At 34.0% G+C, this 15,969-nt stretch overlaps 1 protein-coding gene across 1 annotated transcript in view; it reads left to right on the top strand.

Moving 5' to 3' along the window:
• The first annotated feature begins 483 nt into the window (after window positions 1–483).
• Window positions 484–15,969, top strand: part of PPFIA2 (PTPRF interacting protein alpha 2) — a 495,741-nt gene continuing 480,255 nt past the window's right edge. Inside the window, exons 1-2 of the mRNA XM_072724476.1 lie at window positions 484–591; window positions 12,462–12,569. The gene's annotated coding sequence lies outside the window, so the exon portion shown is untranslated. The remainder of the gene's footprint in view (window positions 592–12,461; window positions 12,570–15,969) is intronic.

Genomic DNA, 15,969 nt, shown 5'->3' with positions numbered 1-15,969 from the left:
GATGGCCTGTTTAACCCAATTTATGTCCATAAATTCCTATAAATTTGTCTTATAACTTTTTTTTTTACTGTCACATTCCCAACCTTAAACATCATTTATCTTCAGATACCTATTTTGCTTGTGAATAGAACACATTATTCATGACAGGAAAGAAGTATTTAATATTTCAAGTGCTTTGTCTTATTTGACCCAAAGCATTGCTTGCTAAGCTGGGTGATACGAATGATGCAATTTGCAAAACTTGGGAGGCTGAGAGAGAAGTGAATTCTGTTGAGGAAGAAACTCATGAAATAAGGAGACCCTGTGAGCAGATTCTAAGGGTTGAAAGGAAGTTGTAGCCCCCAAGGGTGGAGAGGCCTGTGTGGAAAGAGAGCTAGCAAAGGGAAAGGGAACAGAACAGGAGGTTCTTATGAATATTCTTAAATTCTGGTACCTGGTTGCAATGAATCTCCATTTTCAGTAAAATCTACATTGCAAACTGTTGCTTTCTAGAATTGTATCCACTTTGAGGTAGGGTGTACAAAAACTTCTCAGGGTGATTCAGGATAGGCACGGGAGATTGAGATGCTGATCACGGAGGCTCCATTACAGGTGGGTTCCTTGCAGTTCTAATTCACATCTGCACAGTGTTTTAAGTTATGTTTGTAGTCAACAATAGAAAAAGTGATTTGCAGTCCTATAGCAACATATTTATTACAACAGATAGGATTATATCGTATTTCCGATCTACTACAGTTCTCTAAATGGTGAACATATGAGACTTGTACCAGAATACATCTGAAGTGGGCTTTTCTTTGAAAATTAGCTTTTTTTTCTTGCTACATTATATTTACATGGTTAAGCAAATTGACATTGGTAATATAGATGATCACTCACCATCTTGTTTAGGCTTTGTCTTATTTGACATATTTCAGCCATGTCCTTGTTTTTTCCTCTCAGTTACATAGTTTGGGGAGAAATGTAGTTTTATTTTGTCTAGCAAAAAAAGAATAGTAGCAAGAAAGAATAGTAATAATAACAATTGCCTGCTTTTATATTAATATTTATTTCCAAAAAAATGAAAGCTGTACCCTCAGAGGGTATTATTACGTTTAAAAACCATATTTTGTTATGGTATGCCACTATCTTTCCTATTCCGGTTGGTTCTATAATATTTTCTCGTCTATAGTATTAGAAATTGATAAAATTCACTGAATACTATCACTGACAGACAACTCCTGCCTTCCTTCCTACAAAAGAAAAACTGTCACATAAAATTTCCATCAAAGTCTTTTAAAACTCATACTATTTTGTATAAGCGTGTAAAATTCATGTAACATGTGCATTCACAAAGTCCCTCCATATGGCTAAAGCTATCACTTGGAGAACTGATTACCGGGGAGGAATGCCAATGCCCCTGCAAGGGGAAAAGGCACAAGATGATTTCGACAGGAACCCTGAATGTCAAAACTAGAGCCTGATGGTATACTTTGTTAGGCTTTCAAGAGAGATATTCAAAGTCATAAACTATAGATGTTGTTAATTCCAACATTTTATAAAATGACTGAGAACTCATTTTGTGTGCTATCTTCTACAAAAAAATAATTAATTTTCATCTTTGTCTGACTGTCAATGGCTGATTTGGTAGCCCATAAAATGAATACTGAAAGACTCCCTTTTTAAATGAAGGAATTCATGTCTACAAGCTTCCAGAACAAAGAAGATTCCTACTCTCTTGCAAGTGGGACGAAAGGATTTTTTTCTCTAGTGGATTACACGTGAAATCAGGCAAAGTGTTCAATAGACATGTAGGAAATATTTACTGAGTGCTTCCCTTGTCTGGTATGGATGTCAGATTTCAGGAAAGTCCTGTAGTCTATATGTACTGCATTCTACATGTCTATGAACAAAGACCACCAAAAATTCCCAGCAGCCAGTGGCATTTCCTGTTGGAAAAGTCACTCTGAGTGAGTTTTAACACTCAAGGAAGGTAGCCTAAAGATTCTTTTGCTTCTTTTATTAGCTTGGAGAGAATGTTAATCATCAGGTGCCAATTCTCTTTGTGCTTTTTTTCTCCTCAATTACCTTACAAATTGGTGTCTAAATAAAGCAGGCTTATTACTATTACTATTTCTGTACACTTTACTGAATCTTGGAAAATGTGTCATACAAGAGCAATGTGCGTGTCCTCAGACCTGCTGAATGTTTTTCCTGCCATCTGCTTTATGATTCTTCACTCTGCTTCTCCTACCTGGCTCCAATAATCAAGCAAACAGAGAAGGTAGCAGTGATCTCACTGGTTTTTCATTCATCCAGCATGTATCCTCTTGTTGATAGTTTTGTTTTCTTGAGGCCAAATGTCACAAAAAATGAACCAATTTACTGGAAGGCAGCATGTTGTGGTGTGAAGGGAGGGCTTTGGAGCCAAGGCTCTTCAGTTTGAATTGTGTTTCTGTTACTTACTCAGGAGTGTGGACTTGTAGAAGTCCACATCTCTCTGTTACTTAGTTTCCCTAATATAAGTGGTAGAGCACCTAACAGGAAGTCCTGTGTAATTAGACATAGGAGGGAGAGCACATTCGTAGAACATAGCAGGCATGACTTAAATGATAGCTAGATGTCAAAAATTAAAATCTGCATTTTCTCTAAGTAGGCAGCTTAGACTATGATTAGAGATACATGACACACACTCATACAATCAGTATTACAATACGGAATATGATTTTGCCAAACAATTGATCAGGATAGTCATTATTAGAGAATTCGAGAAGCCCAAAGTGAAAGGTTCTGTGACATTCATAAGTTAGTGACCTTTTCTGAGCCCAAAGCGGAACAGTGGGATCACTTTCCAGGCAGGTGCTGTTGACGACCAGTTGATGCAAGACACCAGAAGTGGCTATGGGAGGTTAGAAGGCCATTGCAAAAATTTAACAGCGTCTCAAAGGCTAGAGTTGTATAGATGGATAGTTCTGTTCACATTGGAATTAAAAACATTTAAGGACTGAGGGGAGCAAGCAGCACAGATAGGTAATTTGTTCACCAAATGTTAAACAGAGATAAACATAATTTCTTCCACAGATATATTGGTAGCATCATTGATTTGAAATGAATTAAATTGCATTGAGCTGCTTATTAATGCAGAGAAACCAATCGGGGTTATGAAAAAGTATCTTTACAAATTATTTCCCTAGCAACTTCACACCCTGGTGCTGGCGTTGAATTTAATAAAACAGGGCCAAAGAAGCTGTGGCAATTGAAGCATGTAGCTTAGCTACAGAGCTGAGGGAGAGCACACAGGGCTTTCTCTGTTTCACAGGGATATGTAACAGCCACAGAGAAGCAGCTCAGGATCTGCTTGCTCCCAAGCTCCTAGTCCTCCCTTCATTCTAGGCCACCTACACAGAGAAAAGATATGAATTCTAGTGTCCAGTAGAGTAATAATAATAACTTTATTATTCTACATTTGCTTAGTACTCTTTAGCTGTCAAAGTGAAGTTCATATATTTTCAGTAGTTTTTTATCGATCATAATCTCTGAATGTCTAAATATATTCCTAAAAATATATTTCACTTTTTTCAGGAGTTACATCATATTCACACTGTTGAAGTACTTTCTGTGAATTAAATTTTTAAAAAAGCTTAGAAAAAAAATCCTTATTTTCAAGTCACTTTAGTGATACTAGATGAATAGAAATGTAAGACGTTTGACCAGAATAAGTATGTCTCTTGCAAGGAGAGAAAATAGAAGTGTGGAGAATCTAGATTTTGTTTAAGGAACCAAAATGAAATGTTTGAGATAGAGTCTTGAAGACTCTGGGCAATAGAAAAACAATAACCTTTTCCCCTATAGCCCAGCCCAGCTTCTTGAATGCATCAAGTTAGTATTAATATGGTTTTATATAAGTCTTTAGAGAAAGAGAATAGAGTTTCCAGAACTCTAAACTCAGATATTGAGAATAGCAAGTATTCTCTTTATATTAAAAGTGACTCTTACAACACAGTGTGCTCAAGGACAAATGCCCAAGTCGGCAAACACGTATTTCTCATCATCAACTCTAATAAATATGAGCTGTGCAAGTCACAATCTATCTACCATTGTTCCTGACAAGGAAATGAATATTTTTTAAAAGTGAGTGCCCTGAGTGGATGATTCAGCTCTTCAACTATAGGAAATCAGTGGTGAAATGTAATAAGCCAAAAGCAAATCAAATAGCTGGAGAGCCTTTATCTGTGAGTGGGATGTGTGTGTGCGTGCGCGCGTGTGTGTGTGTAAGAGAAAGAAAAGCATCTAGTATAGATACAAAATTCAGATTAAAGAAATTGAAAATGAATTTTTAAAAATGTGGTAAAAGATTGTATATTTCAAAACAGTGATTCTGAGGATTCTGTTAATATACTTTCTAAGAGTTTAAACATCTGTTTGGGGAGGCCACAGAAATAATAATTAGGGACTAATAATGCTATCTCTATCTTTTGCTCTGTTCAAATATGTTGTGAGCATAAATTTAATCTAAGTCTCTATAAGACTATGTCCAAGGATATTTTAATATGGCAATATCGTAATAATAATGTGTAAAGTAATATTAAAATGAAGATTCCTTGTATTGCCTATGTTAGACAAGATCCTGGCTGAAGCTGAAAATTTCAAAGTAGTAGTTTATCAACACGTCTTGCCACACTTAATGTAAGAGTTAACATTAATCAAAAAATGTTTTAAAATTGTGGACAAATATAAAACTGGATGTGACGCCATGACAGTGAGCATAATCCAAGGCTCCCCTGAGCAAACAAAGATATGTCATCATTCTGGTCAGGAGTAAAATCAGGGACTATGATTTTAAGAAAGTCAAGGAAGAGAGAGTTCTGGTAAACTGGGTTTGTTGACATTGCCTACCATTTTTTGAGCTCAGATTAGATAGCTTGTCCAGCATTCTTTTGGTTTAACAACATGGAACTCAAAGTTGACCTTAGTTAGAGATTATTGGTGTAGGTGTGTAGTGAGTGCAGACTAATGAAATGGAGAGATTACAAGTGTCAAGAAGAATGGTTGAAAATAGGGATCTAGAGTAGTAATTAGTAAAGTGGATGGGTTCTAAGGGGGATTTAAAAGATGGATAAGACTTGAGTAAGTTTATATATTTATGATCATAGGGAGTCAAGAGAAGGGGAAAAGTTGATAATAAAGAGAGAAAAAAATCTACAGAACAAAACGTGGATAGAGCTCTAGGGGCAGGAGTATATTTGAAACCAATTTAAATAAAGTTTAAAAACTCTCTAAAAAGTTCATTTGTGCTTGTGTGAATTAGAACCAATGGAGATAATATAAGAATACATTTTTTAATAGGAGTGCCTAGGTGGCTCAGTTGGTTAAGTGTCTGACTTGATTTTGGCTCAGGTTTGGGTCACGATCTCAGGATCTTGAGATCAAGCCTCCTGACGGGCTCCACAGTGGGCCTGGTGCCTGATTAGGATTCTTTCTCTATCCCTCAGCCACATGCATGTACATGCTCTTTATCTCAGAAAAGAAAATACACTTTTCACTTTTTAAGAGTGGATAAACTAATAAGTTATGAAGACAAGCTTTCAGCAGTTTGAAATAGCTTCATTATAAAATACATTAAATAAATGAGAAAGTATTAAGAAGGTTGGTCATAACAGTAATGGGTTTTAAGTTTTATGAAATATTGTGATAATTAGGTCAGAGTTTTCAAGTGGAAATTGAGTGATCATCCTTAGAAATGCAAAATATTCATGGAACCTATAACAAGAATGCTATTGAAGTGTTCAGATAAATATAATTCTCGCTGAAAATAATAAGCTGTCATTTATCATCCTGAATCTCAATAAAATTTGGCTCCAAATGTTTTTATGGAAACTAAAATTCTTCATAACAGTTCTTACAGTTTCTGAAATGAGAATTTCTGAAACCCTTTCTAGGGTTGAAAAACAATTTTTTTAAGAGTTGAAAATCAGTGAAACTACTATATATAGATATAATTAAAGAATTCATCTGTTTAAAAACTTTGGTTCGGTACAGTCATTACTTCACTTCTCATATAGCAATGTAACTTGATAAAGGTTTAGTTTATTGCCTACATTTAGCTGTGTTATTCCATCCTTCCATTATTTATGTCACTATTGGAAAGAAACCAATATCTGTTTATATGCTATGCCTGATAAAAATAAGGTTTCTTCATTATTATTACCACATGATATAGTGGTGACGCTTAGTAAAAGCCTAAAAATGAGAAACCCTGTATTCTATTAAAGGAATGTGACTTCTCATTGTGGTTTGACAATACAAACACCACTATCTGTTCATTTTTCACTGCTGCAAGTAAAACTGAATAAGATAACAACTTTCTACATATTCACAAGAGAACAAATATCATAGACTTAGCCATCCTATACTTTATAGCATTTAAAATTACTATGACTATCTTTTTAAAAATTTTTATTTGTTTATTGATGAGAGACAGAGAGAGAGAGAGAGAGAGAGAGGCAGAGACACAGGCAGAGGGAGAAGCAGGCTCCATGCAGGGAGCCCGACGTGGGATTTGATCCCAAGACTCCAGGATCATGCCCTGGGCCAAAGACTATGCTAAACTGCTGAGCCACCCAGGCTGCCCAAAATTACTATGACTATTAATGATGCATTCTAATATTTAATATTACTTATTATTTCATCCAGTGTATTCAGATATTTTTTGTTGCTGTTAAGTAAGCTCTATGAACAATGTGGGGCTCAAATTCATGACCCTGAGATCAAGAATCTTATGCTCCACCAACTGAGCTGGTCAGGAACTCCTCATATATTTTTAATAAAATAGTTTTCATTTGCCATCAGGGTGAGTCAAAGCAATTTAACTGATTTTTATTTGTAGTGCTAACAAATATCCAATGTGGGTCAGAAACTAATATTGTTCTCATGCAGGGAAAGAATGCATCTGACAGACACCATATGGGAATACATATTGCGAGTGAGATAGTTTTCAAAATGAAGTGTATCTTTAGTTGGACCCAAATACTTAATAGGTAATTTCAGTGTAGTCATTAAAAAAAAAATAATTCCAAGGAAAGGTAGAATGATATAAATTAAAGAAGCATCTTGGGATCCCTGGGTGGCGCAGGGATTTAGCGCCTGTCTTTGGCCCAGGGCGCAATCCTGGAGACCCGGGATCGAATCCCACGTCGGGCTCCCGGTGCATGGAGCCTGCTTCTCCCTCTGCCTGTGTCTCTGCCTCTCTCTCTCTCTCTTTCTCTGTAACTATCATAAATAAAAAAAAAAAAAAATTAAAAAAAAGAAAAAAAAGAAGCATCTTATTTTGCTATTGTTTGCTTTCCTCTCTATCCTTGACATAAGAGATTTAAATAATATAGGGAGAGAGAGTGGGTGGGGGGATGAGGTAACTGGGTGATGGGAGTTAAGGAGGGCACTTGACGTGATGAGCACTGGGTGTTATAGGCAGCTGATGAATCCCTAAATTCGATCTCTGAAACTAATACTACACTATATGTGAACTAACTTGAATTTAAATAAAATCATGGAAAAAATAAAAAAAATAAAGGAGCATAAGTTTTGCCTAATTTCAGTCTTTCTTTTTTATTATAGTGATTATTCACATGTGAAAGTTCTTTGTAAACTGTAAAGGTCTACACAAAAAATGTTTTTACTAAATATCTTCGTATTCTGGTTATTAGAGTGATTTTTTCCCCTCAAAACTTGTGATATTGGGAGGGTAAATATACAAGATGGCTTTTATGAAACGGTGAAATTTTATTTTCATTCACCACAAAGTTTGGTAATGATATAACTATAGATCCTGGTGCCGAACCGTTTTGAATTGAAGTAGCATATTCTACATATCAATTATCTTTAATGAAATTGTTAATGAACTAAATTTATATTTTAATTTTTCTCTTTACAGACTAGATGTTATAAAAATACGAATTGTAGCTCATCACTTCTTAAGTCAAATGAATTTAATTTGGTTTTATAATTGTCATTACAAAATGATTCTTTCAGTGACTTAGCATAGAATTAAATAAATTTTTTCCCATAATTTATGGAAGCTTCTCTTAAAGTACTTTTTGTTTATTACTGTTGCCTACAGTCATATTATGTAATGATAAAGGGGGGGGGGGGACTTAGAAAGCCATTTCACTATGGCATGAGAGGTGGAATGATTAATTCTGCCACTCTACATCATATTAAGGGAAATATCCTATCTCAGGTGAATGGGTATGAGAAATGCAGGGAAATTAATTTGTGCAGAGGAGGGCATCTATCCTAAAATGGGGCTGAAGAATGAAGGCTGCTTGTGAGCAGAAAGTGAGTGAGAATGATGATGGCATGGGAAGGACAGAGCCAGTCAACACCAGCTCCTAACCCACAGCAGTACTCAGGCTGTGGGTTCATGGCAGGCAAGAGTAATCTTCTGGTTCCGAGAGATCACCTAGCCCCCTGCAGCACATGAAAAGTAGCTGGTGTCAGGGAGCAGCACCCAGGCTCTGGAGGGTAGCAACTGGAAGAGCTAGACAGTGTTTGTCATCAGCGGCGAGAGAACAATTCTAGGATCAGAACCCCGGTCCCAGAAAGGGACTTGGAGAGAACCAGGGAACTAGAGTAGGAACTTTCAGACTATGCAAATATGACAGGAGTAGGGGAAAGAAGCAGCTTGGGGAGCTCTAACGTACTCAGAAATCTCATCAAAGCAATAGCTCTAGAACATGTCTTCATAAAATTGATTCTAAAATTGTGCTGCTGACTTCCACATATATTTCTGGAATAAGTAAAACAAAATGAAGGCATCAGCAACTGTTGTTGAGCCATGAAAAGTTCTCAGTAACCTTCAAAATACTGGTATACTAGAAATTTTACAGAGCATATTCTTGGACAGATTGTGTGTGTGTATTAAAAGAAATAATAATATAAGTAAAGTATATAAAATATAATCATTTAAAGAGAGATATACAAAATAACCAACAAGATGAATAGTTGGGGTCTGCTTCTTTGGAAAGGAAATCGATATCAAAATTGCTGAATCTCTAGGAAATAATAATAAAAGTCGAAAACCTGTGTGTGGACCTCTGTTACTGACCAAGGCGAAGTGATAGAGACTTAGTTTACCCTACCACCTAAAAACAACTAAAAAAAAATTAGCAAAATTAATAAAAAAAAACATTGGATATCAAGCAAGGAGGAACAGTGGTCCCTAAGAGGGTGAGTCGAAGTGAGCCTTTCCCCAGCTTTTTGCCTTGAGAGAGCTTTGATGCTATGTGGTCCAGGGAGGAGGTACCTAGGTGGAGACTGGCATGCTTCCCGAGTTAAGGAGTTGGAGCTGAGATCTAGGGAAACCAACATGGATAGAGTTCTGCAGACCAAAATACCTGAAAAGAAACATCTCTGCACAGGGAAAGATCTGTAGCGCATTCCCCTTGAGTATTCAAGAGAATAATGAACAGTGTGTGACTATGGGAGAAATTACCTGCCATTCTGAAAAGAACCATCCTAAGGGATGCGGATGTTGTTCATAACCATGACGTCAAATACAAAACCCCTGAAGTAATAGGTTGATGGATTGGTTTGCATAATATCTCAGAATACTCTATGTCAAAAAGATCCAAAGACAATGAACAGATAAAAACATATGCATTATACAAAACATGAGAATCTGTTTCTTTAATATGTAAAAAATTCACAATTAGAGAAAAGGTTAATAGTCCCTTAGAAAATAAAAATGCTGTAGCGTTGCAGAGAGAGATATATGTAGGGATGATTATTACAGGGTTATTTGTAATAAAATTTTTTTCGTATTCTATCAAGAAATAATGTGGTTGAATATATTTTGTTATACTCATAAAATGAAATATTGTTCAGCAATTAGAAAGAACAAGGGAAATTTCTGTGACCTAATATATAGAGAGAAGCACAGGACAAATTATTTTGGAAAGAAAGCAAAATTGTGGAATATCAGTGTAGTATGATCTCGTTTTTGTAAAAATTAAAATAAATTATATGTGTATGTAATTCAAAAAGAAAATAAAATTGAAAAAGTCTATGAAAAGATATATCAATAATGAATAAATATAAGAAAATCACATACCACAGACCAATAAATCTATGATCATGTGGAGATATTCATAAAAGCACTACCAGACTTGTAAAACTGTAAACAGCTGATAAACATCAACGTGAAAGTGTTGACACCTGCTACATAAAACAAATTCAAATAGTTGTTATTAATAGAACTTAACACTTCCAATAACCAATAAGGCAATGGATATTGAAATGAAGTGTTTGAAAACTAGACGTTCAGCTTCTAGAAACGTATCATACTTCTATAAATGTGGGAGCATATGTGTATGAAGACAGTCATTTTTTTTGTAATGGTCTCAACCGAAAACAACTTAGTGATCATTCATAAGGACTGCTTAAAAAAAATTAAGGTTTTAAAGTACTATTCATATTCTGCAAGTTTTTGAAAGGATGTGCCATAAATTGGATAAAAAGTTTTGGATTTTGTCAATATGCCCCTCCTCATCCACTAAGATTTTGCTACCTAGACTTGTAGGAAGGTCACCAATAGCTTCTTTGACCTGTGGTTTCCAGTCAGGTTGGAAGAGGAAGAAAGTGACCCCACTCCCTGCTGGGTGACTAAGATTAGAGTGGGCTGGTGGTTCCTAGAAGGCAATCTTATCTATCCAGTCCTTTCTTGTCTCTGTATTTTGGGTCGTTTCAAGTCTAGGGAAATGGGAAGATGCCCACAGTCACTGGCTTCCAGATATTGTGCTATCCTTGTGGTTTTCCTTCACTTCAACCAAAACTTTATAAAGAGTCCCATTATTAATCGCTTCTAGGCAATATATATTGTTTGGTATCACAAAAGCAAGCCAAGTATGTCAGGTAGTAAATCACGGAGGTTGAGCTTAGAGATTCTGGAGTCTGGACCTGAGTCCCAGCTATACCACATTGACTAGAGTGGCTAGAGTGGCTCTGGTAAAATTGCTTCACGTCTTTAAACCTTAATTTTCCCATCTCTGAAAACAAGCAGACACTCTCTGCTACAGGGTCTATCATGAAAATTAACTGAGAACGTGAATGTAATATACTGACCCCAAAGACTGGTCATTAGTAATGAAAGGTAACGCGTACTGATCTCTTACAATGCACCACATATTCCAGGCCTCTCTAAATGAACTATTTTAGTGTTTTCAATAGCTTACATATGTATACATATATATAAAGTAGTATCTGGAACATAGCAAATATTATTTTTTTAAAAATTTATTTATTTATTTGAGGAGGGGGGAGAGAGCAGAAGCAGGGGGAGGAGCAGAGGGAGAGGAAAATGCAGACTCCCCCTAAAGCATGGAATCTCACGTGGGGCTTGATCACCAGGGCCCTGAGATGGTGACCTGAGCCAGTTAGATGCTTAACCAACTGACCCACCCAGCCACCACCATAGCCAACATATAAATGTTTGTGTTATAATTGTCATCCTAATTTCCAAATATTAAAGATAAGGAAATTGAGAGGTTAAATATTGAAGGTTGGTTTAAGAAACAAGAAATTTAGCTTGGATTTGAATTTGGGAAGAGTGGCTTTAGAACATCGTATTTTGCGTGCATTTATCAAGTAAATATTACTTATGATTGTTTAAATTATTCTATTTGTGTAAATATCTATTTAATAAATATATAGTTTATATTTATGGTATATATATGTTTATGGTATATATACACACCATATGAATATTTGTATGTTCACAGACTATGTCAAGGGAGACTCTATATCAAGTCATTATTTTAAAAATTACAGATGTAGGAATTAAAAATAAATTATGTAAGTGTATGTGTATCTACCTACCTGTATATCTATGTACTATCTGTATACATACAGATTTAAGTCTCTATCTATAAATGTGTAAATATATAGCACATTAATTTGTAACATCCTCTTTATTTCTACATGCATGACAAAAATCAGCCCATGCATTTGAGATTGTTTTTGCTTGCATTTCTTAATTTAAAAAAATATAGCTTTTTCTTCAACAATAGTCAAATGTTTGAAACTTGTTTCATCAAACAAAATCACTATATCTTATGTTTTGAATATGTGTAGTTATGATATTTTAGAGAAAAGAGTGTTTGTTTGCTTATGGATATGAAGAAGGATATATCTGCTGTTTGGTGCTACCACCAAACATATGATGATGATTTTTGTCTGAGAAATGTGTTAAATGAAAGGATATACTTTGTTCATTTCTAGGTTTTTTAGGAGACTCCAATATTATTTAATATAAGTAGTTGATCTTTTAAAACTCTTCCTCGTATTTTATCTCCCTCAAGAGTAGAAGCTGCCTTAAAATACTGAAATATGCCTCAAATGATGGACCTCGCACAAATTAATAGAATCTCTGACTAATGTAGAACTTCTTCTAATGTAACCATGGTTTCATCATTGAACATTTCTATTGTTAGTTCCCTATTCTACTGGAGAGAGGCAAAACAGCAGGACTTTTTGATATCTGAATAATTTGGACATAAAATGACAGCATATAATACAAGAGGAAGACAGCTGAGTTTTATGTGAGTATGGATTTAAATATATATTTTAATTTCCAAAAGGTAATATGGATTCCTATGCCAAAACAATGACTCTAATTTAAGCTACAATTTATTGTGAAGAATTAAGAGCATGATGGAACATTCAGGCAAACTGTCAACACTGATGTGTAAATGTTGTGATTACAGTTGCTATTTGAGGGCAGAGATCATTTTGCCTGAATTCCTTGCTGGTAAATTTATTGTTCAAATAATATGGTCCTTGAAATGTCGTATAAAATGGATAGCTATGATCAATGGATTTATGGTTTATTTATTGTAGATATATTTTCATTGTCAGATTTCTGTGTAATAAAGAGGGCAAATCACTGGGGAAAATGTTGAAGATGCAAATTATAGACTATGCTCTTAATTCTCTCAGTGGCAGGGAAACTTCAAGGCATATACCACTTTCACCGTCTTATTTTTTTTCCTTTCTTGTAATTGGAAGACAATAAATGTTTTAAAGAAAGTGTAAAATAAGAAGAAACGTTAGCTCCTTTGGTAAATGATACTGAACAATGGGATGCGATGGTGAAGTTAAACTATACATCATTTATATTGATGAATAGATCTGTGTCATAATTGATTAAATTAATAGTTATAGTGTGAAGTTTAAATGTAAAAGCTCCCAGAGTAAAACATTCAAAGATAATTAATTAGCTTTCCTTTGACCTGTCAGCCAAACACTGATGGACACAGAAGGAGCTAACTTTTTTCTGTAATTTTTCCCTTAGCTCCTCAAACTATGTTCAAGTACACAAAAACCTCCTACTTTATCTCTTAGAATGCTATTATCAGAGTTCCTAGTTAGATTTTGGCAGATTTTTTACAGCTTGCATACATTTTTTAAACTGAAATATCATAATGATGATCTAATGACCCACTCAGACAAATAACTCCTCAAACTAGAACTCAGAGCGGCATTTTTAATTTCCACGACTTATTCGGAGCTACTACGGACTTCCCATATTTATGTTTTATTGTCTAGTGATGGAAGATGTTTCTTAATTAATCAGAGATGCAGACTACAAGAATGAATATTTTATTTTAGCTCTATCTTTGATTCTAAACAGCAAAAAAGTGATTTAATACTTAATGATCTTATTTTCTTTACAAAAAAGACTATTATTATTTGTATTAATATTATTATTAAGGATGGATTCTTTTTTTTTCTTTTAGTTCATAGTATCATGGAGTGGTGTCATATATTACTGCAGGCAAAAATTAGTCTTAGTATGGAAATCATATTATTCTCAAGTTTCTTATACACGTGAGTAAATTATTTGTATATGAAGGAAATAGAAGTGTACTGGCATATTTCAGGCCTCACTCATCATACTTACTACTTACTTCTACTTACCAGTTTATCTTATCATACTGGAAATTCTTTAAAAAAGGCAATTTATTAGTTCTATTATCTTCTGTCCTCCACAAAAATATATAATATATATACACATACATATATATTACTTATATTCTATCTAGATAAATATGTAGAACAATTTTTCAGTCTATGATACAAAGATAAAAGATGATTTATTTTGTCAGGTTTTTTTTTTTTCAGTTTTAAGTTAAAGTTTTCTAAAGTGATTTACTCCTTATTTTCAAAGTCTAAATGGTCTCAGTTTAAAGGCATTATTTAACATGACTACATTTTAATGCATTTTCCTTTCACAATAATTAAATTGTAAAGTTGATGGCCAGAATGGCTCCTGATGTGAAAAATTTGCACTAGAGTGATATCATTTAAGAATTGATTTATCTTAGAAAATTGACAACATAATGGATAAAACAACATTAACCTTGAAACCAGGACTTATAATTAGCCAAAGTTGACAAGGAACAAAGGTCACCATCTGAAGTTTATCTTCAATATCGTAATTTAATTTCTAAAGGACAAACTACTTCATCTAACACCCGCTGTCTAAGCGATCACCAAATAATCATTGTAAATTAGTCTAAACTAAATCACCTTGTCTATCCATATAGTTCTTTTGTTCTTTGATAGATAAGTGACAAAGAGAATATTAGGTTACTCTTGCTGATGTCCACGTGGTGCCTGACATGTAAACATATACGGCCCATTAAGCCAGTGGTGTTTTATTAATCTCAGTCAGATTGGCCAATGTAGTTAGTTCTTTCTAAAATGTGCCCTTCCTTCACAAGTTAGGTTTTCCTAAAGTTTTTCAAATACATTATATCATTGCAACCCTAGAGCCTTGAATAGTTTTGAATAGTTTTCCCACTTCAATAAGTTCGACACATTTTTGGGTCATGTAAAAACAATTAATTGAATCATTTGAAAGACTTTTAGGCAGAGAGGCAGCCTTCAATTTATATGGTAAGTACATTATTACAGTAAAAGATAAGAAAATAAATACATACAATATTACTAAAGAAAATTTTCAAGAAGTGTGGGTTTCTAAGATAATAGAAAGCAAGATTTAAATTAAAATGCCTAATATAAATATGCATGTGGGAAATAATATATCCTCTCCGTATAAATGCCAATAATAGACATAGATGATAGATAGATGATGGATGGAGAGGTATAGATGTAGATAGGAAGATATTGCATTAAAACAACGATTATGTAAATATGCAGTGAATATGCAATATAAAATATTTTATGGAGTTGGTAATTGATAAATGAAAGATATCAATCTGTAGTTGTATACCTATTTTATAATGTTATGGCAGTACCTATTTTATTAGTCATATCTTCAATTATTTAGCTAATTTTAAATGTGCATAATCCTTTATGCACCATTTGAGTTTGTATTTAGAGTACATTCATGTGAAATATTATAATTTATTTGTTAAAATTGGACTGTTTGATGTAAATATAATGTAATTTCTTTTCTAAAATGAACCAAGAACATAAATTACACATTTAAATTCTTAAAATGTAGTGTTTATGGCAATAAACATAATAGGATATAATGATATTTTTAAACACCAACAAGAGTATTGTTTTTATTCTTGCAGTAAAATGGAAAAAAAATTAAATTGTATTTTCCCATCTTAGAAAAATAAACTCCCAGTTTTAATACCAACACAATTTTAATATTCAGTTTTTTGATAATATGAACCTAAATATACACATTATCTTAGAGTACTTAAGAGAGTTGCCTGTAGTGCCTTCTGTTTGGAAATTTCATCACATTTTAGCATAAAAATAGTAACTGTGAGGTAATTATTTTTAGGTCCACATTTTAAGATTTTCAAAATTGTCTCTCCTCTTAAAAAAAAAAAAAAAAAAGAAGAAAAAGCAAAAGCAAATGGTCCATTCTAAGAGAATGCAAAATCCCAGTACTTGAATATTAAGATATTTTCTCACAACTGCTATTCTTGGTGATGTCAGAAGGTAGCCTGAAACTTA

The sequence above is a fragment of the Vulpes vulpes genome, chromosome 10, assembly GCF_048418805.1.
Source record: "Vulpes vulpes isolate BD-2025 chromosome 10, VulVul3, whole genome shotgun sequence".
Lineage (NCBI taxonomy): Eukaryota > Metazoa > Chordata > Mammalia > Carnivora > Canidae > Vulpes > Vulpes vulpes.
Note: the sequence above shows the minus strand (reverse complement) of the source record. Positions and strands in the feature narration are given on the sequence as shown.